Source organism: Agelaius tricolor, unplaced genomic scaffold (assembly GCF_023055355.1).
Source record: "Agelaius tricolor isolate 1412-34295 unplaced genomic scaffold, bAgeTri1.0.p SCAF_20, whole genome shotgun sequence".
NCBI classification, from domain to species: Eukaryota; Metazoa; Chordata; class Aves; order Passeriformes; family Icteridae; genus Agelaius; species Agelaius tricolor.
In genome coordinates, this window is record NW_027269280.1 from 7,373,175 (window position 1) to 7,398,914 (window position 25,740).

General features: G+C 42.7%; 1 protein-coding gene across 19 annotated transcripts in view; it reads left to right on the top strand.

Moving 5' to 3' along the window:
* The window catches only part of ARVCF (ARVCF delta catenin family member), a 247,303-nt gene that overhangs the window by 132,603 nt on the left and 88,960 nt on the right, over positions 1-25,740 (top strand). The window lies entirely within an intron of this gene.

Sequence of the window (25,740 nt, forward strand, 5' to 3'; positions counted from 1 at the left end):
GTCCCTTGCCATGTAAAGCCATCATTGCAGGAGTCATGCTGATAAAGTTGGCAACATCTGCCTGTGTGATGGGGAAGGATTGAGGAAAGGATGAATTGTTGTATAACAGAAAGCTGGAGTTTAAATATCAATGCTTGACAGGATCTTCTTGGCTTAAACCCACCCTCACCTTTCCCTGTAAATTAAGGTCTCCCCCTCACCCCCAGACAAAATACTGGGACTTTGTTCAAGCAGAAAGTACTAAATAAGGAAGAGTCAAACTGATGTAGCAAGAATGTAAAATACTGGGCTTCTTTCAGGTAATGGTTCTGAAATACAGAACTCCTTTTGCTGTTGAGGAGGCTTTCACTGGCCATGTGGAATGGTAGGAGCAAAGGGCCAGTGACTGGTCTTGAAGTGCTCAATTTCTCATGCCTGGCACCATGAGTGGTTTTGTAGCCCATTAGCCCATTTCTTCTTCAGGAAGTTCTTTTGCAATAATTATGGCTAATTTTGAGACATTTCAGTGTATTTTCCAAAGAGAGGCCAGATATTTTTTTGTTTGGCTATGGTTTGAAGCTCCATTTAGAGCTAAGCCTGCCAGTTTTCACAGATCAGCTTTAATTTTATTTTCCCCACTTGCCATACCAACAGCAAGATATGTTATCAAATGTATGACCAGGCCAAGTCAATAAATTTTAAATGCATCCTAAATTATTTTCTGTCTGCCTTGCACATTTTTATGAGTTTGTTGAAAGGCTCACTTGATGCGTGTTCAGATGAGCGGGGGAAATTAAATTGTTTTCCCTTTTCTTTTCTCTTCCCTCCCCATGACAGAGTGATGTGCTATGGCTTGAAATTACAAAATGTCTTTTAAAGATCTCTGAAGTAGACAACACATTTGGTCTCAATGGTCCTTTTTCAAAAGGATATTTGGAAATGCTTTTTCTTTTCCCTATTCAGAAGCTGAAAAGCTGATGGGGATTTTTTTCCCCCATGAAATACTATTCTACTACTGAAAGGCTGTCCTTGCCTAATGGAAAATCCTTTATGTTAAAATAGGACAAAACATTCAAGGTGTCTGATTTTCCTGCTATATCATTGTGATGTTATTTTTGTATTACCATATTGAGGAATCAAGCACATCAGGAGGTGATGATGTGTTCAGTGAGTGGTTTGCTGTTGGCTGCAGCACAAGCCTTGTGTCCTCTCACAGTGCTCAGTGTGGCCACGCATCTGCTTGGGCTGCTCCTGTGGAAACTGGTTCAAAAACACTTTGCTCCATCTTTCATCACCTCCACAGATTGTTGTTTCACTGTTCACACTTTGCTGTGCATAGGAGATGAAATCTGTTTCCATAAGGTCTATTTGGTTGTTGTTATTATAAGCAAAACAATAGGGTTGTGTTATTTCCAGATGTGCTTCTGCCCACGCTGGTGGGAGGAATACCAGGCATCAGGAGAACTTGAGGACTTCTGAAAATGTTTCCCAATAAACTAGGGAAAAAACTTAAAAGTGATTAAGCCAGTAAAACTAGGGCTACCCAGTGATTTATTTCATCTACATCAAATCAGCTTTAAAACAAAGAAGGTTTATGGTATCGTTCAATTGCTACATAATAACTTAGTTATAAAGCCCCTCTTTTGACCAGGAAAATGGCTCTTTGCTGTAGACAGCTGGTCCCTGGCCCATTAGTCTGTCAGAATGGCTGCTGTTGTTGTGCTTGGCTGTTTGACAACCCAGGGAAATACTTGGGCAGGTTTCTGTAGGTAACCCCTGACATCCTTCAAGTGCAAAAACGTTTTGTTTCAAAGCTCGAGATACATCTTCATGCTGAGGCAGTGGAGCAATTTGGATGGCTCAGCTGGAGAGCAGTTGCTGTGTGTTTGTGGGAGAAGGATGTGGCATTTTAAGGGAGAAGGATGATGCTGCTGGAAGGCCAGCAGCTCCTTGGCTGCCTGCCCTGGAGCCTGCCAGCAGATCCTGTGCCACCAGCCAGTCTCACCAGCACAGCAGATGGACACACCAGCACTGGGGTGAGCTGTGCAGTAACAAGGAGTGATGGCCTATAGTGAGCCTCATCTATTGATTAATTAACATGGAAATCAGCAGCCAGGGTGCAAAGAAAAAGCAGTTTTCCCCAGAATGACCTCTGTAAAGTGAGTGAGCTGGTGAGCCACAGAAAGGACTGAAGAGGCTTTGTAAGAGAAGCGTGTAAGCGTAGGTACAAAAGACAGTCAAAACTGGTTGTAAGACAAGAGCATTTACAGAATGGTGCTCTAAAATGAGTTTACCAGCTCACATTCACATGACTGGGACATTCCTTCAGGATTTGTACCTGTTACAACAGCCACGCTTTTCTTATTGTCCATATAAAAAAATAGGGATTCGACCTATGAGTGTATGTGGAGCTGGCTTCAGTTTGGAGACTGAAGAACTTTTTTTACTTTTCTGAGAAAAAAGTTTTCTAAAAGCACATGAATGATCTGCAAGAGCAGAAAATACTTGAAAAGTTCATGTTAATGTTAAGATTGAACTGAGGGACTTCAATCCATTGGAAAAGGCTTTTCTCACCACATAGGAATAAGAAATATGTTTCTGAAATGCTTATTCTACCTTTGTAGATACAGAGTTTTCATTTGCTTGTCAGCTAAAAAATAAGGACTTCTCTAAGCTGGGTTGTTTTCTCCTTTGTAGTTTGCTTTTTGCCTTTCTTTGTTATTAGCCTGTATTAAAGAGTCCAAGAGATGATTGCGTTGATACTTCCCAGGAGGAAAGAAGCTGCTATTAATATAGCAACTTCAGCAAAAATTTAGATTAGGCTTCTTGGAGTTGAAACTGAGGCTCTACAAATAACCTGAACACTCACAGCTTGAAAAGCTTCTTGTAAAGAAGATAAACATGTGTCTCTGCCTCTATTGATGGATGCCATTGGGGCAGTTTCTGTACATCCCTGTTTCTGAGGCTCTCTGTTATGCCATTGAAGGAGTCAAGAGTCTCACTTTGTCATCCTGTTCCCTATATACATCCCTAAAAATGAGCAATCCCTAGGATACGCTGCCAAGTATGCTAAGAATAGCAGTGATGGACAGCAAGTTGCAGGAGATGGTTTATTTTGGCCCAGTGCCTTTGATTGAAAGGGAATTGGTAATAAAAAAACTGAGGCAGAGCTCCTGTGAGTTGTGTTTGACAGTTGGAGAAGGTTGTTGTGAAAGGTGAGGGAGAAATGGCTCCTGCTCTGGGTGGAAGAAGAGGCTTTTCAGTTACTGAATGGGAGTCTGAGTGCTTCAGGCACATACTGGAAGAGATGGATGTTGGGTGTCAGATGCCAGGGTAGGGTGGGCAGTGAGGAACCAGAGAGAAAATGCTGTTGAAAATACTGAGGGAGATTAGGACCTCTGCAGAAATAGTAACTGATGTTGAGAATTTAAGAAAATTGACTAGAATCTAGAGTGCCTAAGGAAAGTTTAGCAAACATACACAAATGTCAGCTGAATTGTGGGGAAAAACGTGTGAGGGGAAGAGGACAAGGTGCAGCCTACAGGTTGTGTCATTTCACTGTTGGATGTTGGGATATTCTTATTGTCGTGAGAGGGAATTACAGTCAGTATTCATGGCAGTTTAAAGTCCAGTGGGGTTAATCCTTCATGTTTGAGTTCAACAACATTTTGACTTTTAGCAGGAGCCTAAAGTGATATGCAACATCTGCATAGAGCATTGCTGAAATTCCTGATAAATGAGTTCCAGAGGCAACCTTCCATTTGTGGGACATTTCACAAAATCTGCCACACAGAAAGAATAAACTTTTTCAGCTGGGCTCTTCAGTGGCCTGAAAAGTTAAAGAACCAGAATCTTCTCTTTGGATTATGGAAGAGACAGGAGTCTCTTTGTCAGACACTGATGCACTTCAGACTTACTGCTGTTGCTGACCACCATGCGATATAAGCTCAGGATGACTGAAGGCACTGAAGCACTGGGGAATAATCTCTGGACAGTCTGTGCCTCAGTTTCCTCTATGAAATACATAGCCTTTAAAATGAATGCTGGTTTTGAATTTCTCGTGATGTAGAGAAGGGAGTGATTGTGAAAGGCAAAATATCGTTGGAAGGTGGTTGAATTATTTCAGTGTATATAATACAAATGGAAACAAGGCTTTTATTTGTTTGGGACACCTCCTGCAATATTGGAGAGCTGGTGGTATCCCTGCTTTTGTAGCAAGGTCACTTCTGTCAATGCCATCCAGATGTGTATCCTCAGGGTTTGTGTAAACATGGTTTGCACTGCGTGGTGTTAATGGCTCTCAGGCTGTCTCCCAGCAGGGTCCCACCCTTGTGCTGCACCTCTGTGTTTATGCACTTCTGTGGCATTCACATTGCTTTGTCTTCCTCTGTTCATCTGTCTTGTTTCAGCAATTTTGGGGGAATCAATCTTGCTTCCTTTCCTTGTATGGGAGAGAAAAATTTAAAAAAAGGACTAAGAAGCCCATCATAGATTTACAGTGAATAGGTGCAGACCTGAGCATTTTTGTCTCTGACTCTTTCTAGCAGCAGAGAAGCAGTAAATTTTTAAATAGCTAAAGTAGTGCAGGGTTAATTGTTCCAGAAGTCATGTTATATTAAGATACTTGTGATATTCAAAATGGATTGATCTAAATGGAGAGAAGCAGGGGCTCAGGGCTCCATTCGTACTCAGTGCACAGTGTCACAGGAATAGCAGTACCTGGGTGGGTGCACTCAGGTATTGCAGGACAGGAAGGTCAAATGCCTGCTTTTGTCATCCCTGCTCTTGCTTCTGGTGAGTACCAGGTGACTTTCAGTTAAGTTCAGGAAAAGGTTATGAAACGTTTTTCCTCTGCTGCTGGGTGGAGAAGGGACGCTGTGGATGTGCAGTGTGGAGGATGAAACCAAGCACATCCTCTTCAAAATGTGGAATGTGATACTGCTGTTGTTCAAGGCATCAGTACTGAGATCAGTGTAGGAGATAACTGCTTTGAGCCAGCATGGCCACATTCCAATCAAAACTTCATTTTTTGCCTTATTGTGTTGGCCTGAGCAAGTCAAATGTTTCCCAGTTTCCTGACCCAATTCTGTTTTGTGCCCCTGGGACAAGGTCTCTTGTATGCTTCTGTCTATTCAGTGTGTTTGTGAGAGTTCCAGAACCATTTCAGAGATGGGGGAGAGTAGTATAGAACTCAAGAAAAAGGATAATAAAAGCTTCCCATTGGCTTTTTTTTTTTCTACCTCTGACTTCTGTTTTCTTCTGTTGTGTTTTTCCCTAGCTGAGGCCAAGTGTTCCTTCATTTGAGCTGTTGCACAGCCATGGATTGAGCAGAGCTGTGCCTGAGACATGCAGGTGTAGATGATAGCTCAGTGGGGTTTCCTGAGGAAAGGTGTCCTGCATCACCAAGTGATGGCAGCTCAGGCTGGGCTTTCCATTTTAGGATAGCTGCTGTGGTGTTGACCAGAGTTAGACTGCTTGATCTTCCTATAAGATCTTTAAAATGAGGTGTGAAGAAATAGAAAGTGAATCTCATGAGGCTGTGAAAAAACAGCTTTTGAAAGATCAGAATGGCTCCTTGGGTACAGTAGTGGGTGACAAGGGAAAAGCTTGACACTGCCCAGTGCTGCTGATGCAGCATTCAGAGTGCAGCTGCCCAGCTGCAGAATGGGAAATGAGCACATTTTTTCTCAGTTTTGAGAAGTGAAGTGGCTGAGAATATGTAACTCTATGTTATGCTTAAATGCTTAACTGTAATGGAGTTGTAATTCAAATTTGGCCCTTGTCATTGTGGTTATTTATCCTGGTTTTTAACATCCAATTGGGAAGTTTTTCTGCCTTCAAATATTTTACTTGCCTGATGTTTAATTTTGCTTTGGTTGTATGAGACTTGGCTCCTGACTCAAATGATGCCACATTCATTCCATAGATTTGCTGGAGATGAATTTTCCTCTCAGGGCTAAATCTGGGACACGAGTCAAGTAGGTTCTGCTGGCCTAAACACAGCCTGAGCCCTTCACTGCTGGGTCAAAGTTCTGCACAGGATTTTGTTAAGTGCACAAGAGCTGCTTCAGTTTTTTTCTTTTTCTTAATAACACAGCTGCTCTAAATAATGTGCCTACACAGCAGCTGGGAGGAAAAACTTTACAGACCAAGATGGTTGGCTTTTGTTTAATGTTTTTAATTGGCAGTTGGTGTGCTGTGTAAATTCACCCTGGCTGTCCTAACAATATTTGTGCAGATTTAAGTCTTTTTGCTTTCTCACACCCAAATTACTGTAATTTCTCAGAAGAGCCTGTTGTTTCATATAAAATTTGTGTACATTGTTTAGTTGAACATTGTTTAGTTGTGGCTATATTGCAATGTAAGTTTTTGCCTCCTGTGTAAATCTTGAGATTAACGGCCCTGGTGCCTGCTGAAGTAATGATCTGCATCATTTCAGGTGCTCAGTGAACAGTCAAGAGGAAAGCATTTGGCAGTTCCTATGCTGTTGCTGCACGGAAAATCAGTTTCACTACTTTCAAATGCTTAAATTCATTATCAGCTTAAGAAGCTTTTCTTGCAGAAATGGAGGGATTGGTTAATTACTCTGCTTTAATTGCAGTCACAAATGGTACATACTTGCCCCTTCCCAGGGCACAAGTGATTCCATAGCTAAAAACTGCAGTGTGAGGGAGGGCAATTAAAGGGAATTATTTCAATAAACAGTTTGTACTGAAGCCTTTGACTCCCCACACCCACCCACCCTGACTGCTGTTTGGAAATACTTGAGGAAAGCGCCACTCCCTCAGTAGGAACTCGGGCATGGCTGGGGCTTTGTTTTGATTTGTTCCAGTTGTGTTTTGCCATTTGGAGTGATGTTGTGATGGGCTTGTCCACCAAGAAAAAGGCTCCCAAACATGTTGCCATTTCTGGTTTTCTCCAAGGCTCCAGCTACACCTGAAGCTCACTCCTCAGAAGCAGGAGAGCAGTGTTTGAACTGCTAATGCAGCCTCTCAGGCCAGTCCATGTGCTGACTTCAATTACCATCTCCAAGAAAAGTGCCCCTGTTTGAGGAACACTTAATCATATGCTAACATCACCAGAAAAAGGTGTAGTTACCTTCTGAGCTATATAAATGCCAAACTGAAATGAAGCATAGAAAGGTGAAATGTACTTTTTCTTAAGGGAATCACAAGTGCTGTGCCTTTCTGAAAGGGAGTGGATGCAGGATATAATTGAGGTCGTGTAGGAGGTGCAGGTGCAATTCCTTGTGCCCTCTTGAAGGTGTGTTGCCCTTGTTTCCCAAGTGAGCTCTATTGTGCATTTATAGACATCCTGGTTTTCAGAAGAACAGTTGTTGCAGCTGTAGGCAAAATAATGAATTCAGAAGCAACAGATGAGGAAAAGGGAAGTGGATTAATAATGAAACAATTCACCTGTTCTCTGCCATTGGGAATATTGTCCTTGTTCATGCTGGAAGGTGACTTTTTCCTGAAATAAATTGAAAAGTTAGAGGTAACCATCCCAAAATCCAAACAAAGGCTATGGAGGAACTGATGGTAGAAGAGACTGGAAGCTTTCCTAAAGCTGTGCTGTATTGAGCTGTGGAGTGACTGAACATTCTCAAGGGGGTCAGGGACCCCATAAACCTGGGCAAGGCTGCAGGGGACAGACCCCCAGTGGACAGAAGGGTGGGTGGCCTGAATGGGTGTCTTCTCCATCTGATCTTGGCTAATGCTGAATGAGCTTATTATGTAGATGCTCATAATGAATTAGATAAACAGTGAAATAATTAACAAAGCAGGCGCTTAAATGGTTATTGCACGGCTTAGAGCTGACTTTATTTAGATGAATGAGGTAGTTCATTCTACTGTTAGCCGTGCCCTAGCAAAAAGGATTTTTTCCTCCCCTCTATTTTTAATGATTAAACAGCACAAACAGAAAATGCACTGTGGCTTTTGCTGGAAAGACAGCATAATGGCCTGCTTCCTTCAGAGGGAGTTCATCAGAGACTCCCAATGACTCACATGCAACTTCTGAAAATACTGTCTTAGTTTTCTCAAATGTCAAAAAATTCTCAGGATCTTTGATACAATAGATCATCAAGTCATGAAATGTGAACTCATGAAATAGACTGTCTAATTAGATCACGTCTGTAGCACAATATTCCAGGTACTGTTAGGCTATACTTAGAAGTCTGTCTTAATTTTTGCCATTCTCTGAGCTGCTGATGCTTTTTCCTCAACTAGTTTTTAGCCCCAAGTAATCAGTCAGCAGAGCAGCTTACCCTGGAATGCTCATGGATTCTTTCTGTAACCCCTGGTCAGCTGTAGGACTCCAGATACCTCACACTCAGTGACTGAGCCCTAAACTGCAGATCTTTCATTTTTCACTGTACCTCATAATCTCTTTCTGTGTTGTGTGCTTTTCATGGTTCTTACTCAGTACAGATAATTTAACAAGACTTGGATGCTGTTTGCTTTAGCTTTCATTCTTTGACACACGCACCATGTGTAGCCCATTGCCTCTGCCAATGAAAGAGAAAAGCAGTTACCAGAGCTGTAGACCCCTGACCTCAATTCTGCAGGTTTTCTCTTTTACCTGTTGCAGTACAGCATCCTGTCTGTGCAGGGCTTGGATCTTGAGAGAAAATTCAGGGGCAGCCAGAGGGGTGAATCAGATTACTGCAAAAGCTGACCGAGTTTCTGATGCTCTAAGGTATGTCACAGACAGGATTTTTCCCTCCTTCTTTTCTTTTTTTTTTAAAGAGCAAAGGGAGAAGGAATTATGACATTGACCATGACTCTGCAGATCAGTCCTTGGAGTGAATGCTCTGTGTACTCTGTCTGGCTTGGTTTTTTTTTAAAGGTGTTACCAGAGAGACAAAATCAGCTGTCACACAAAGCCTGCCTTGGGAGAACATTATTAGTAAATCCCTAGATGTGAACTATTCCTCAGAAATACCAAGCAAGGCAATTTTATTTCCCTGTCTCCTTTTGCATGGGGGAAGGGTGTGTGTTTTCATCTGGCCTTCCCTTACTAAATCCATCAGCCTTTTGGTACTGCCCTGGTCATCTGGCTATATTTTGCTCAGACTGTTACCTCCCACCATTCCCAGAACATCTCAAAGATCTGGAAGAGCAACTGGATGGGAAAAAGTTTTGTCATTTATCATAGTGGACTTGCTTCATCAGAAGGCAAATTTCAGGCAGGAAACAAGGCATTTAAGCACATTCCATTAAAAATGCTTGTTTTTATTTTTTTCTTTGTACTTCAGTTATTTGCTGTGAATATATGAAATTGTCAAAGGTTTTTGGCATGTTCTCTTGAATTCCTATTGCAGACCTCTATGTTGAGGAAAAAAACCTGTGAAGTTGGACAGACAGATGCATTTGGATGGGTATGCTGGTCTGTGTAGTCTATTTAAGTTTAAATTCTGTATTTTACAGTTGTCCTTGCATGGATTTTATTATTATTAAAAGTGGCTTCTCTCCAGAGTAATTGCTCTGCTTCACTAGTGGTTTAATTTTATTTCAAAAGAGCATTGTTTTTCCTTCAGGACAGTATTTGTGTCAGGAGTTACACTGAGAAGCTGTAGCTGTACCTTTCCCACAGTCAGCCTCCAGGTAATGTACAGCTACAAAAGACATCAAGGACTCATCTGATCAGCCTGTACTGGGAAAGTAAAAGTTGGACTCAGAAACTTTTTGAGAGCTTTTGCTATATTTATATCTCACAAGAAGTCACTAGCACTTCTTGTCTGGGGAGATCTTTGCAGGAAGTTCCCTTTAACTCTGTTGTGAAAAACCTTAGTAATACTTTCCTTTTCAAGAACAGAGAAGCAGATGGGTGAGGTAAATCTAAATCAAATGTCTTTGTTCCTCTGATGGCCAAATATGGATATAGAGATAAATTCAGATGTAGCTGTGGCTTTTTCCCTGTTTAGCAGACCCTGCTAGGTGAATTCCCCTCTCTCTGTGTGATGCTCTCACCTTGTGGCAGTTTTGCTGCAGTATCTCCTCGTGGTCTGCTGGAAGAAGCTCCTCTGGGTACCCTCTGAGCTGGAGCTTCTGCCAGGCTGCTTTTTGGGCTCTGCTCAGCCATTCTCCAGAGCTGCTCTGCAGACATGACAGAACAAATATGACATTTTTCCAAGGACCAGGCCAGAGTAGTTGCGGATCTCATCTTTCACCATCAGCTAAATTGTCTCTGCATGCAGATCTCACTTCAGCATGGACCTCATACAAGTGCCTCCTCCATCCTCAGTGTCAATGCTCACAGGGTGAAGCTGACAGTACAAATCATATCTTCACATCTTCTCACCTAGTCTGATTTATTTAATAAATAGATAAAATTGTTTTCAAATTAGTCCACTGGATAGCAGTTACCTTGTATGACAGAAGAGAGGATTTGATCCGGCATGCACTTCGTGTATTGGAAATAATTCTTCCTAATCCTTTGATTAAAACCTTTGACTCCCTGGCTACTCTGTTGAGACTGAAAAATACTGCAATGTTTTAATATCTCTAGCTGGATTTTGCGTGATATTCCTGTTCTTTTTTCTTCAAAGCAAGCAATGAAGAAACAGAGGAAAAGGAAAGCCCAGCAGCCCAAAGCTGTGTAGAGTTGATATGCTTGGAAATTAATTATTAATGTCTTGCAGGTGGGCAGTAAATGTGTTATGAAGTCTTCTGTATCTGCATGCAGGGTAGTGAACCAAAACTAAGTGAAGTGCATGGAAAAGATCCCTTCAAGCCTGAATCCTTGAAGAGCAAGGAGGTGCCTCCAGGAACAGCTCAGTCTGTACACAGGGGGTTATTGAGGTTATGCTGCTGTGATGTTGTGCATAGTTCCTGCTTCTCCAAATCCTTTCTGTAGGTTTATGCTGTATCAGAGCAGCTGGAAACAGAACATTTACCTTTTTTTACTGTTGTATGCCTTACTAGCATTTGGAAGAGAAATACATCCTCCTAAATTAACTGTCAAAGGACTAAATCACTGGGTGGGGCAGATATGCTGAATTAAAGAGGAGCAGTTCATTGCTTTAAGGGAGGTTTGCCATCTCTTGGAAAGATGAAGTGCTGTATGTGGTGCCATGTGGCATGTTGCAAATCTTTCAGAAACAGCTCTCTCAGACAGGAGGAGCCATCCCACCTTTTCCATTTGCAGTGTTCTGAGCACTGTGTTGTGCACTGATGATTCACATGGGTCACTTCAGAAGTCTTGCTTGTCACATGCCCATTATCAAGTGAAAATATGTTTGCCAGACAGGTAGCACGGATCCTGCTGACTCTATTTGCAGCCTGCCTTTCAGAGGATGTTATTATCTGAAAGTAGCTTTAATTTTTGTTCTAGTTATTTAGTACTTGCAAAGAAATTATGAACAAGGCCTCTGATTTAGGAACATGATTTGTGCTTCTCTGCAGCCTCTTCTGCTTACCAACATGATCTGGTAAGCATGACCATCTTCCTCTGTAGGAAGCTGTTTTGAGCACATCACAATCACACCTGTTTACATTGATAAATGTTTCTTTTGTGATATACTTTAACCATTTTCTGCAGCAGAATTGTAGTCGTACATTTAGGCTGTCTTCGCCTTCGTTTTCTCGAGGTTTTAAGCTGAAGAAACTCAAGCCTGTGCTAAAATGTGTTTACAAGAGGGTGTTTGTAGGACTTCTCTCCCCCCTCTGCTACTGCAGGCTGAGCACAGGCCATGTGGAATTAAATAATGGCATTATGGCTGCACCTGAGACCTTTCTGTGAGAGCAGTTTCTGTCTGAATGATGTCAAATGCCTGGTCCTTGGGCCTGCCCAGCTTGCAGTAAGCAGTGTGTTGTAGTGTGGTGGTCCAATGGTAAAATCCTGCAGCAAAGTATTTTAATATAGCTGAGACACTCCTTTTCTATTGTAGAGACAACTTCAGACTATTTCTGCCAGGGAGCCAGGGTGAGCAGCATGGCCTGTGTCAGGGATGCTGCTGCTGCAGTCTGAGTTCACCACTGGGTGTGGTAATTACAGCTGTTGATATTCAGGTCTCTGAATTGGACTGAGTGGGTGTTGCATATGTGAGGGAATGCTGAAATTGGAGACTTGGACTAAATAAACATCAAAGGTCTCTGAATCTGCTAGGAAGGCTGCCATAATGAGTGCTTGTCCTCCCATATTCTGACAAAGGCTTTTCTGGCCTCTGCGCTGTGTGGGTGCAGCCAGGGGCTTTAGGAGAGGTGGCATTACAGTGGAGGGGGAATGTCTTGAAGCATAAATTGTCTCTCTCAGAGATGAGGATGCACAGCCTGTGGTGGCATGTGCTTAAAAGAGGGAGGTTGCAGGACTGCTCTCCCTCTTCAGCTACTACAGTCTGAGCTTGCACAGAGAGGCTGGTGCAGGATGAGTGCTGGAGTACCAGGAATGACAGGAGTTCTGGTCCCTGCAGCTGACATGTGTTGAAAAAAGCGTTTCGTTGAGAGATTGATAACATTAGAAAAATTATGTCACTGCACAGAGTTGTGCCAGATGTAGTCAGAATCCAAAAATACCTTTCCTTCACTGATGAAAGGGAGTGGGAGAAGATGTGATAGTTAGTTTGATAATAGTGGCAGCAGTTGCTAGAACAGGTTGGTGTAAGGAATGTAACAGTGTGTGAAAGGAACAGCCAAGGTTACTGCAGGTGAGGGGCCAAGAGATGAGTGATGGCCTCAGATCAGCACCTCCTTCTGTGCTTCTGCTGTGTATCACACTTGTGGCTGAAGTAAGAGTGTGTGTTGGCTTTTTAAAAATTATTATGGATTGGAGATTTTAAATGTGTTTTCCATGTCTTCAGCCATGGACAGATACACTGTGAATTTGATGAATACAAAAACATAAATTAGTTTTTCAGATTGACTGAAGGGCTCTGATGAACCTCCTGGGTAGTCACCACGCCTGACACCTTTCAGTAACAGCAACAGGGCTTCAGTCTTAGAAGCACAGCAGAGCATATGGGGAGCCAATTAATTCAGTAGATATTAATTAATAAACACATTTCCTCTGGGGAAAACCTTTTAGCACATCCACTGTTTGGCCCAAGATTGCTTGCACGCATGAATGGATAGCAAACATGCTTTCCTGAATTGTCACTTGTTATTTCTTGATGGGCTGGGGAGTGCTTCCCCCAGGCTGCTGCTGGCAGGCTTTGGGAGAGCAGCCTGCAGCTGATGCTGGAGCCGTCTCAGGCACCAGCACTGTCACACCCCCATGATGGCAGCACACATCAGCCTGTGCAGGCTGAGCTCTCTTTGTGTGCAGCTCCTTCATCCCTGTGTGCAGTGCAGTGATCAGCTCTGGGACAGCTGCTGGGTGTCCTGAGGCACAGACCTACACAGAGCTGCTGTGGGGTGGCCAGGGCGTTGTGGAGCCTCCCTCCTGCAGTGCAGCAGCTGTTGCATCCTCTGTGCCCTGCACTGGCTGAGCAGGGCAGGCTGGATGGTTCATACACACTGCAGGGCAATAAACCTCCACAAACTCATGTTCTTCTAGAAGTAAACCCTTTGTTCTGTCATCGTGTTCATATTGCTCCAAGGGTGAGAACAGTGAGCATTCTGCTGGACCATGTTCATTGATGATGAAGAGTTTAACATCTCTCCACCTGCTCCTCATAATGAATGAGTTCTCTTGTAAAACTTTCTTGGGAGAAACAAGATCCAGATGGTTCACAAAAGCTTTTTGCTGTTGACCATTTGAACTTGCTTGACTGCTCAAACTGGAAAATGCTGTATAATATTATAAGTTATTTTCACTGATAATCTCTTCTGCTGTGGGGTTTTTACTGCCGGTCTGAGGTAATGTTCTTGAAGCAGCTCGCTCACTGATCTGTTATGAAGTTGCAATTTCAATAGTGTAAAATTCCAATAGATTAATTATACAGACTTATACTGAAATTGGCTTCTCTTCCCACTGAATGTGAAGACAGAAGCCTACTATGGGAGTGCAAAACCACCTTCATTGCAAAATATGGCAGTGCTTTAGAATTGGCAGAGTGCTGAGGTGTGACCTTCCTGGTAGAGGACTGGACCAGAAGTGCTTTCCACCTTCATAGTTTCTTAGGTTCTTAACAATATATTAAATACTCTCCATTAAAAAGTGGTTTTATTTATTGTGGTGCATGTGTAGGTGTGAAGTTGTGAAGAGGAGAATTTTTTTCATGAAAGTCTGTAAAGAATATAGAGGCTTCTCTGATTATTTCACTTCCTCTTAGAGAAGTTATGGGTATAAAATGCATGATGAACAGATTTTATCAATTATATCTTTAAAAAAAAGTAAAATTTCTAAAGCATTTGATATTTAAATATGCTACTTGAACTTCATGGAAGAAATAGTCAAGTGCCCCTTAAGTGCTCATTCCCTGTGTGTATATTTATTACATATCAAAATGTTACCTGTCTTTTCCAGCCACATGGGTAACCTTTCCTGCTTGGTACTTGCAGCCTGTATCCTTAGCAGGGAAAAATACTAATCCCTGATGAGTGCAACTGAAATGGTGAGTGAAGTCAGCAGAAATCTTTCTACACAGTGAGCTGGCAGGGCAGGTTTGTAAGCCAGTAAACTGCAGTGCTTTGCAAAATATTATGGCTCCAAAAGCACAATGAATTATGTCTACCAGATTCACAAAGCTGGGATTAAGAGTAGCTGCAATGTCTGCTGCTGAGGGTATATAGAGCACATTATCTGGTCTTTTTTCTGGGTTTCTAAACACATTTTAGGTGTGTACTAACAGCCTGTTATAATATGTTTGGTGGCTTTTGTAAAGTGAATGATACAGTTATACTTTGGCTTCATGCAATTTTCTAAATGGAACCATGCTCAGTTTAAACTACTTGGCAAAAAATAATTTTCTGTGTTTTTTTTCTGTGATCACAGTTGCTGATGATTCCTTGTTCAGGAGTCAGTTTAATTTCTGCGTGTGTGAACTGATAAATGGTGGGAGGCTGTAAATGCTGATGTGTTTGGTCACTGTTGACACAGATAATTTAATTAAGTGTAGAATCAGGCTAGCTTTCTGCCTGTGGGGCGTGAAGTGTTCGTGGTGTTGGACACAATTTGCTGTTCAGGATGGATATCTTTGTCTTCCACCCGGGTAACTAGATGGGTACATTTGCTCTTCCTGATGTGCTGTCATCCCTTGTAAGCAAGATTTATTAATTTGGCTCCATCTTTGTGTTGTGTTGTTCTTGTGCTTCCCTGGTATTCGTGGCTTGGGGCAGTATCTCGTGCCAGTCCTCAGCTCCTCAGCCAGAGCTGTGAGCTGCCCTGCCCGGGGGCTGGAAGTGCTGGGGCTGGCACAGGAGCTTCTGGGGGGAGGTGGGCTGTGATACAGCTGGCTCTGAGCTCTCCTCCCCTTCCTGTGCTTCCCCAAATGAATCCATCCACTGGCCATGGGACACTTCAGATCCATTCTGTGCATGCTGAGCTGACCCAGAAGTGTCCCCAAGTCACACACAAGGCATGTGCTGTTGCCTGAGTGTTCACTTGTGTCAAATCAAATACTGGGCTTGTGCTCAGGTTTCTTGTGTTTTATAATCTCTTCCCTGTCAGTACAAGATACACATCTAATGAGAGCTTAGCAACAAAAACACAGTCTAGGCAAACCACATAAAAAGCCAAAGAATGACATTATGGTGTTTGGAAAGCCTTAATAAAGAATCTTAATATACTGCCCTGTGTGGAGGGAGCTACTGCTGGCCAAAAGATTTATGTGGTGAACAAAAGCACTGTTAACAGGATGGAATTAAAAACTGAAATATTTCTTTCATACTTTCCCCCTCCTTCTCTTTTCCTGCCACTTTTTTCATGTGAAAGCCACTGATTTGGCTTCCACATGACACTCTTCTCATTTATGGGTTCTATCTCTTCTCATTTTTAGCTGTCCTCCCTTTTCCCTGACGTGCTTTATTGTTTGGTTTTGCCCTCCCTGGATAGACTCATGCATTTTGTAATGCTTTTTCCTCCTCTGTTCATCTTTTTCTGGTGTTCTTCAGGCTACAGCATTGCTTTTGAAAGTGTTTGCCAAACTTACCATCTTCCATGCATATGTTTATCTGTTACTAACTGTAATACTCCTGATTTAGCAAGCTGAGATGTAGAATATTATGGATTTCTGTCAGATGAATTTATTTGTTAACAATTTGTTAATATAATTGAGTGATGGGTTAGTCCAAGTCAGCAAATCTGACTTGTGGGTTCAGCAGCACCTTTTTGGAGATGTTTTTTGCTGCTGGAGACTCTAGGAAGGAATTAAAAGACACTGGCTTTCTCTTGGGGAAAAAAATGAACCCAGAAGCTGCAAACCAAAGTGGGATGAACCCTGCCAGTGTGTGTTTCTGAGAATACTCCCAGAGCTGTGCTCAGGGTGAGTCCTGAGGCAGGAGCAGTGTTTATGGCAGGGTGTTCATAGTGGGTGGTGGACTTGCTGCTGCTGGATTTGTAGTGATTGAGTCTGTCTTACTGTTAAAAAAGGTGGGTGGGATGAATGTTTATCTTTGATTCCTTGTAAAGAATTGGGAGAAAAATAAAACAGCTTCATTTGAGCTCCAGGAAAGACAGCTGTGTGTATAGATGATCCCAGGACAGCTAATGCTTTGTGGAGGACTTTGGTTTATTTCTGCCAAAATTTTAGTAGTGGAGGTGGGTCACAGGAAAGCCTATGAAGGAGAGGAGGCAAGATTGGGTACCTGAGTGCTGCATACTCTGCCAGGAGAGGTGAAAATGGTATGGCCTGTGCAGGCCTGATTTACAAAAGGAGTCGAACAGAGGAGGATCATTTGTGTGAAAGGGAGGCTGTCGCTGCTGCCAGCGTGTGTGGAGGGATTTAGGCACTTTGGTTCTGGCCAGGGTGTAAGCAAGCTGCCTAGGAGTTTACTAACACACCATATCCTATTTGCAGCCTCAGCTTGGCAGGGCTTCTCTGGAAAAATTAAAGATTCTGTTTTCTGGCATAAAACCATAACAAGGAGTGGGAGGGAAGTGCAGCTGTCCTGTCCTTAGGTTCAAACAGCTTGTCTTGCCAACTGCAGAGAAGTGCAGCCTTCAGAGTATGAGTTTAGTTTTGTGACTGATAGTTGTTAGTAGCAAGTCCTTAATTTCATCCTGATCTCTTGTTTTGATCTGTGTCTGTTTAATTGAGAAATGGCTCTATCTCAAAAGCCCTCTGAGAACCTGCTTAAAAGTGATTTAGACTGCTGACTCTTGGGCTGCATCTTGTCTCAGTATTCATCATATTTGAATTCCATTGTGAAGTCTCAAATAAAAACACATCAGAAATAATAATAACAAGGTACTATGTAAATAATTGAGTGCTTGGCAAATGTGATAGGATTTTACAATTCCAGTGCTTTAATGTAGAAGAGCTGACTGTATTCACAGTGCCAGGAGGAGTGAGTGGTCATAGAAAGATTCCTATTTCCAGCAAGTATGTGGAACATTAGCCAGAGCTGATGACAAATGGAAAAAGCCAAACACATTTAACTAAGAAATTGAGAGCTATTTAACTTTGCTGGTGAAGGTATTTACCTCTGGGCAAGTGACTTCCACCTTAGCTTAAATGATTTTTTCCTTTTTGAGATTCATGCTGTAATAGCAGTCCTTGCTGAATGGGTGCCTGTCAATATGGGCACTCTTATTATAAACTGAAAGGAGCCAGTGGTTTCCCATTCATTTTCTAGGTGACAGTGCCTGGATAAATGGTGCTCATCTCTTCTCTTTTCCCCTTCTGGTTCCTGCTGTCCCCCAGCTGTTTCAGTTGTGCTGGCAGGACAAGTTTTTGGGAGCTGTGCTGCAGACACCAAAGGCTGGGGAATGGGACACACAGTCCTTCCTGGGCAGTGGTTTCTCAGCTGACACAGTGCTCTGGTTTGCAATTTGGCCTTGCTTGAAGTGCTGCTTGACAGCTGAGAAGGGGCTCGCTGGTGGGAAGAGGCAACTCCATAGGCAAAAGATGAACCCTTCTCTGGCTGACAGAAATCTCCTTATTGCATGTAAGTGTAGTTTGCTGAGGGCAGGCTGGTGGGGATGGGGAATTCCTTCACAAGCTTTAAATAATTTATTCTTAGCCTGAAAAATCTTCAGAGTGTTGTACTAGTCAAGTGTGAGCAGTTGTGTGAATGCAGGTGGGCACTTCTCCATTATCAGGTTTATGAGTAAATAGAAACATGTTTCTTAAAAATAATTAGGCCCAACCCGTTCAGCAGCAAACTCTATATGTTTCTTCTTTACTTGCACAATTCAGACATTGCTGCCTTAAAATTAAATGATGTGTGTGTCTTGTCAGTCTTCATCACAGACACTGGCACTGGTTAAATCTTTCTCTCTGAAGGGCTCTCCATCAGCTTCCATTATACCTTTAGGCACTTGACCTGTAATCACATCACTCCTTGACCTTCTTCTGAGGTTAACAGTGGGAACTTAGGTGTGAAAGAGGGACCTCTGACCTGCTCTCTGGCTGTTCTCTTGGGTGTGCTCTGAGCCCATTGCAGTGCATCCTCATCCTTCCACAGCTGTGGATATGAGAACTGAACGTGTTCTTACGCAGGATTTTCATATCCAAGTGCTCACCTTTTTTTTGTTTGTTTGGGTTTTTGTTGTTTTTGTTTTGGTATTGGTTTTTTGTTTTGTTTTGGTGGGATTTTTTTTGTTTGGTTTGGTTTTTTCCTTGCTTTTTTTCTTTCCATACTGTTTATTGCTAGTTTAGCACAGGCCCTTGCTCTCTTCCCAATGTGTGAGGTCTGGCCACGTACAAGTAGGGGTAATAAGGTCAGTCTTAGGGAACAAACAGAAAATGTGTGAAATAAACAGACTGCTGGACAAAAACCCATCAGTGAACTCTCTTGGGTAGTTGAAAGAGCACAGTAACTGCACTGCACTTGGGAAAATTGTCTTTCTGCTGGAATCTCTTCCACTTGGAAGATTTACAGCAGTCAGAGCAGCCTTTGGCTTTGTTGACTTGTTTGTGTCTTTTGGTGTTCCAATGGATTTGTACCTATCCAGGGCCCTCCTGCACAGTTCCTCTCCTGCTGTCCCTTTCCTGCTCCCTGGGGTTGCCCAGCAGCCGGAGCCAGTCTGGGTCAGAGGGGTTCACCCCTTGCTGCTGTGCTGCGTGCAGACCATGGCTTTTGTGGGGGACTGGAACAGGGTGAGGTGCAGAGGGAAGAAGCAGTGTGTGATTTACCAGGGGTCATCTCCTGGGGAGCTGTTTGGGCTGCCACAGTCCTGCTGCCTCACTGCCAGGCAGAGCTGCTCTGGGGCTTAATAGTGGGAGACACTGGCAGGCACAGTCCTGGTGAGACGGGTGATTGGATTTATTGTCAATTGCTTTGTATTCCCTAGAATGAGAAATCATTTATTTTAAGGAACAGCTTTCTTGGAATGCAGGCTTAAACAATCATCAGTGGTCTGTTTGTTCTGTTTCCCTCAGGATTAGAAAAGTTTTTTGTTTGTTTTTTTTTGCTTTTTGTGTTGTGTGTTTTTCCACAAAAAGCATTTTTGTGGCATAGTTCAGATCTACCAGCAAGATTGTGGGTAGGTGAGGAGATGAGTTAAATTTAACACTGATCTGATACGGCTGCTAGGACACTCAAATAATGCTCCAGCCTTGGTCGTAATTCAAAGAATGCAGAGATGGTTTAGATCTGCCTTGAAGTTAAAAGCAATTCTCAAGGTAGTTTGTAGCAGTGCAAGTGGGCGTGTGTGTGTTAGCCTAGAACTGGCTGTGTCTGGCAGGCTTTGGTTGAACTCACTAATGATGTGTGAAGGTGGCTGGGGTAGTGTCTGGGACACACAGACTGCAGAAAGAAACCTGCTCTCACCTGCCAAACTGACAGTTGTTTTTTTGTTTTAGATGAAGGACCTAGCTTGTACTTCTGACTCCCATGTGCATGTAAGTTTGTGGACTTGATCTCTAGTAACACATGCATCCATTTAATTTGTGATCCAAACTCTGTGGGGCCTGCAAGAAATGAAATCTGAATGCTTGTCTTGCAGAAAGGAATGTAAAATTAGTCATCCCACGCCACCCTTAATGCCAGTGCTGTAGAGGCAGCAGGTGGAGATGAAGGAAAAAGCTTGGTGGAAAATTATAATCCATGATGTAACCTTGTCCCACTAAAAATTTCCCTAATTTAGCCTTGGTTAGTTTATCTGAAAGACTCCAGAGAGGAAACAAGTCAGATCTGGTTTGGGTTTGGTCAAAGATTAGGCATGCAGATTTACATTGTATTTGTCTTGGGGAGGTAGTTTGGCAAATTGCAGTGAACTCTGTACAAATCTTGGTGAGAAACAGTCATTTCCTGTTCAGTTTCCTACTGGGCAGGCTGTCCAGATACACACTGGCCATGCTGTTCACAGTTAAGGGAAGGAGAGCTCTGTGTGCCAGGTGCTCTTTCTTTTTTGGGGTTTGGTTTTTGGTGGGGTTTTTTTTGTTTTTCTGGCTTTCATTTTTTTCTTTTTGGTTGTTTTTTGTCCTTTATAGTTTTCATATTTCAAATAATGGCTTGTGTTTCTATTTTACTACTTGATCTTGCTGAACTAACGGGAGAAAAAGGGTTATGATGAAGGGACTGAATGATGACTTGTGATACCCTTGTCCTATTCTAGGTTCTACACAGAGTACTTACACTGGGGCTTTGAGGCCTGGATTCATCCTCCAGCTTTAATGCTGTCTTGAAGCACTTGATATAATTTCTGTGCAGAATCAATGGCAAGAGCTGGATATGTTCAGGGAAGTAATTTAGTCTGTGCAAGTTCTGTTCTCTGAGACTCCTTCTCTTCTTTTTGACTAACAAGAAAGAATTAAGTTATCCTGCATTTAGATACCTTGCTAAGCTGCCTAAAGTTAGATGGTGTGAATTTGAACCTATTACTCATCCATTTCCCCATCTGGAAGTTGTGTGTCCTCAGACTTCCTTCCCAGGAGCTGTTGAGGTGAGCAGACAGCTCTGTCACATTGCAGCACTTTTGCCCTTTGCAGTGCAAAGCTGCTAGTGAAGGTTTTGTTCAGAAAATCCAGGGGCATGCGTGGTTTCCTGAGCATTACCTTAATGTAGTGGCACTGATTAACATGTAAGTTTTAAGTGCATATCATCCCATCAGTTGAAGTTGACTGAGATGTAATGTCTTGACATCTGTGGTTAACACCCAGTCAATCTGAAAAGCAGGGCAAGGCAATAGAGAGCCCTGAGAGACACCTTGTCAAAATGACAAATTGCCCTTTCTGATTCAAAGGACCAGCTTGCATGGCAGAGCTAAACAGCTCCTGGAGAATGGGGAGGAGAGCATGGGAAAAATACTCTATTTGTTTAGGCCTTCCCATGTATTTTTTGTTTGTTGCTCAGACTTGAAGCTTTTTGTTTTCCTTAGTCTGAAACAATTTAACAGCAGGTTGAGAGGAGCAAAGCCTCTGGGATTCTGCCTCTCCCACTTCTCGTTCTTATAAACTGTTTACAATCTCCTTCAGTTTCCTAGCTTTGTATGGAAAAGTTCAGTGGGTCAGCTTTCCCTTTAGCTTCATCCATCATTCCAGTCAATTAGAAATAGTTGAGGGCCAATTGCCCGGTCTTCCATTAACTGAGACACTTCAGATTGTTTAAAATAGCATAAAAGGCTCTTTGTTGACCGTGGGGCAGGCGCTGGATTTGCCCGTTGATGGGCAGCTACCGCGTGGCTGAACAGAGCCCCAGTGTGTCCTGCTGTACTTGAGGGATGGATATTGCTGCTCCAGGCCTTGGCTGGGCTTTGATTCCCTCTCCTTCACCTCCTGCTCTCCCTGAAAGGTGTGATGCCTTCAAAGGGTGAATTACCATGCCTGCTTCCCAAAAAACCCACTCCTCTTTGTGGCTTTTCAGAGTTCCCGTAGTGAAGGGTTTTCTCCAGTTGCTGAAATGTTCCTTTTAACCTTGGTGCTTTAAAAGCTCTTGGCATTATTTGTTCCTTGCTTGTCGTGTGTGTTTCTGAAGGACAAAGGAAGTGTGTAAGTGTTCAGGAAACAGTTGGTGCATTGTGGTGTGGGGCTGAGTTCATTCTGGTACCCTGTGCCAGGACAGCCTGCTTTCATTTGGGGCTAACATTTCCCTTCTGTTCTGAACTGACCAGCCTTAGGGGAGAGCTTGTCAGAGCTCCAGCAGAGCTTTGAGCCTTCTCATAGGTTGATGTGTTTGGGTTCACATGGAAGAGCACTGAATCCATTGTATACATACATATACATAAATATATGCATATATGTAAACCCCACATTTTATTTCACATGAGAAAACAAAAAAGTAAGTTTACTAAATGGAGGTTTGTTTATCTGCAGCAAAGTAGATATTTATGTATTCCCATATTTAAGTCATTTTTCTGTATTGTAGACTGGCCTTCCAGCATCATGTGTGCTTGGGTTTCAGTACCAGCTGGTCCATGTGCTTTTTGTTGTTCTAGAGCCATCCTGCTTGTGTGCCATCATTTGGTCCCAGTTTAGGCACAATGTTTCCCCAGACATGAAGAATTTGGGTAGGTCTGGCTGTGTACTTGTGCTTTGGTGCTGAAGACCTTGCTGTGCTTTTTGAGCTGGGGGAAACAGCCTGTGGCAGTCCCTGAACTTCAGGTCTCTGTGTGCTTGCAGAAGGTGCTCTGCCTTGCAGTAGTGCAAGCACTGCAGTGTATGAGGGCTCACTTGGTTTTGAAGAACAAACTAGAAAGAGTGGGATGCTTTCCTGTACTGCTGCCCCTTAGGTGGACACAGGCCCAGTGATGGGCACGAGCTGCTCAGCTTGGAATCCAGCTTTGGCACTGCTGAGATGCACAGAAAGCTCTCAGGACAGATCAGGGCAGAGAGCACAGCAGGAAACTTGAGGCTGTGGTGAAAGAAGGGTGCTCTGACAAGGCAGGAGGGATTGAGAGTCAACTCTCAATCAACCAGATTTGAGAGTCTTTAACTGCTGGAGTTGATCTTGTATTAGAAAAGTCTACCTCAAGTACACCAAATTCAACAAATTCCATCAGTGATTTCCTTCTTCTCTGATGTCCCAGTCTGATGCAGATCTCTAGACAGACTTTTTTTTAAGCAGCTGTGTTCCTGCAGATTTGCCTTTTGTGTCTTTCTTCACATGCCTTCAGCAAATAAAAGCTTGAGGACATGAGCTGGAAGTGCAGACCTGAGTGGGAAGGAGACCATTGGGGCACAGTATCAGCCTGAGACTTGACTCCAGCAGAGAGCCAGTGTTCTCTTGCTTTGCACTTAGAAATAATCTCATGCTTTACAGAGATTGAAGCTTTAACAAGTAATTTAAAGAGTAGTAGAGGAGAGAGAATCCACATTTAATTCAATTAGCATTGTTGTCCAATGCCATTAATTATGCCCAGACTTGTAATGTGTTTCACAGGAGCTGATACACTTGAGCTTTGTCTGTGCTGGGGTTGGCTGAGGACAAGTATGTCCATTGATGTAGAATCCAGCCTTTGTGCTTTGCAAACCCTCAAATCTGGTATGTGACTGTAGCCTGGAGTATGGAGTAGCTGGAATAGCCTGCGCTGCAATCTTTAGAACAAAGGAGGTCTTGGGGACAATGAAGATTTGATGTACACGATTTCAGTGTTCTTGAAGAGAGGCTGTTTTAGTGGAAATAATCATCCCCTGCAATTTTATATTATTTCCAGACTGTTTAAAATTGTTCCATAGGCAGAGAATAAAAAACTTTGTTTACTGTCTTGAAGTAGGATGTCTGATCCTCCTGGGGGAGGTTATTCTTTTATTAAAACAGATATAAAATAGCTACTTTGATGGAAATACAACGCTAGGAATTGAAATAGTGATGATTACAGAAGCTATAGTAGTCTAATGCAAAATAAGCCCTAGGAGATATGTGCCCTAAATGATAAATCACTGTTCTTTAACAAAACAAGAATTACTGTTACTTTATGTTTCTTGCTTATTTTACAAGGTCTTTAGCTGTTTCATCTGCGCTTAACTTTTACAGGCTGGAGGTAAATTGATTGTTGTTTTGTGTTGTAAATAGCCTGGCTTTTTTAAAGCACACTGGAGATGCAAGTACAAATCAACAGGATAGGATTCATTTGGTCTCAAAAAAGCAGAAGTAAAAGGAAGAGTCATGACTACTGACACCACATGCAATAACTGCACTGGAATCTGTTCCTATAACTTGGTAGAGTTTTGTAATCTCATTGCTTTTGCTTTGGAAGCCTCCAGTAAGGTAAATGAATATATGTTATTTTGAACTGGAAATAACCTCCTTCTAGCAGGCAGGGAACTACTGGATTATTCATTCGAGGTGTCATGTTCCAGCCCTATCCAGCAGCTTGTGGTTTACTCTGGATAATTAGGCATACCTGCCAAATGTTTGGAACCTGAGATCCTGAGGTGTATTTAGCAAAAAAGAACGTCCTAAATACTGGCTTCGAAGCTGAGCACAGAGGAAGTAGTTGAAAGGGGTAATGTGTCCCAGTTTCTGCAATTTGTGATGACCTAAAATCCTTAATGATGGCGTCTAAAAGCAGATAACAAAACCTTTGCATCTTTTCTACGTTAATGTTAACTTGTGACAGCCCCAAGCTAACAATGTAGAGAAAGGACTGGGTTGGAGATGAAAGAACCACCTGGTTCAGGGGTGAGCTGGGTGTCAGGCTGTCCCCTTGGCTGTCCCCTTGGCTCACTGCGTTCCTCAGGAGCTCACACAGCAAGAAGGAAGGCACAGTTGATGCTGGCTGGGCACCTGTCTGTGTTGAGATATCTACCTTGAGCTTTCCAAGCTTTTAGCCTCTCTGATGCCTAGGACAGTCTCTTGCTAACAATAGTTTTCTCTTGTAGGAATGCAGATCTGTACCATATCTGCCTGAATCTTCATTTAAGAAGCAGCCAGAGGATAAAACCCAGCACAATGCTCATTTAAAGTCAATATGCTCTAGCTTGCTATTTGCTCATGTTTAAGTGCCTAGCTTTTAAGGTTTCCTTTGCCCACAGGCAGTCTGAACACAAAGGCAGGCTCTCTATTTTTTTTTTTTTATAAAAGTATTGCAAAAGCTCAAAGAACAAAATATTTCTTTCCACCTTCCATCTCCTCGGGTTTATTATCAGAAAACAGAGGCTGCCTGTATAAAGTCTAGAGGGGAACAAAGAGATGCTAGCACCTCAAATGCAGCTGGAAATGAAGGTGGTGGATGAGCTGTGTGTGTACATACATGTGTGAGAGGAGTGAGAAAGTCCCACCTTGAAGCAGTGGTGAGCTTTACAGGGATAAGGTGTTGTGCAAAAACCCTCTACATGTAACTGATTTCTTTGTTCTTGGTAAGCTTTGGTTGAGTGAAGGTGAATAAAAGTTCTGAGTCTCTATTCTATTGCAGTATTGTGTAAATTATTCTCTTTGCAGGAAAGCTTCACTATGGGGTGTGAGAAAGGGAGTTGCAGTTATCACACAGTATCTTCAAGAAAAATGTGAAGAGAATAATGTATTTATTGCAGGAGCAATTCCCCTTCTGGAGCCACGCACAGAAGGCACGATGTGCCATCTGAGCTCTACCATGAAGAATTCAGCATGTATCATAAGCTGTTTGCCATTAATGGTTTGAGTCCTGCAGACTGGAGGAGTGATTTTCTTTAGGATTTCAGAAACCTTATTCACATTGATTCTGTAACTTGAGTTATTCTGTGGTTTCAATAGAAATGGAAGTAGTGCCTGCTTGTATCACTTCTGTGCCTTACCTTTGGAGGCTGTCTCTGTTGCATTTTGACTGAGGTGATTGGCAAAGGCTTATTGTCATGGTCTT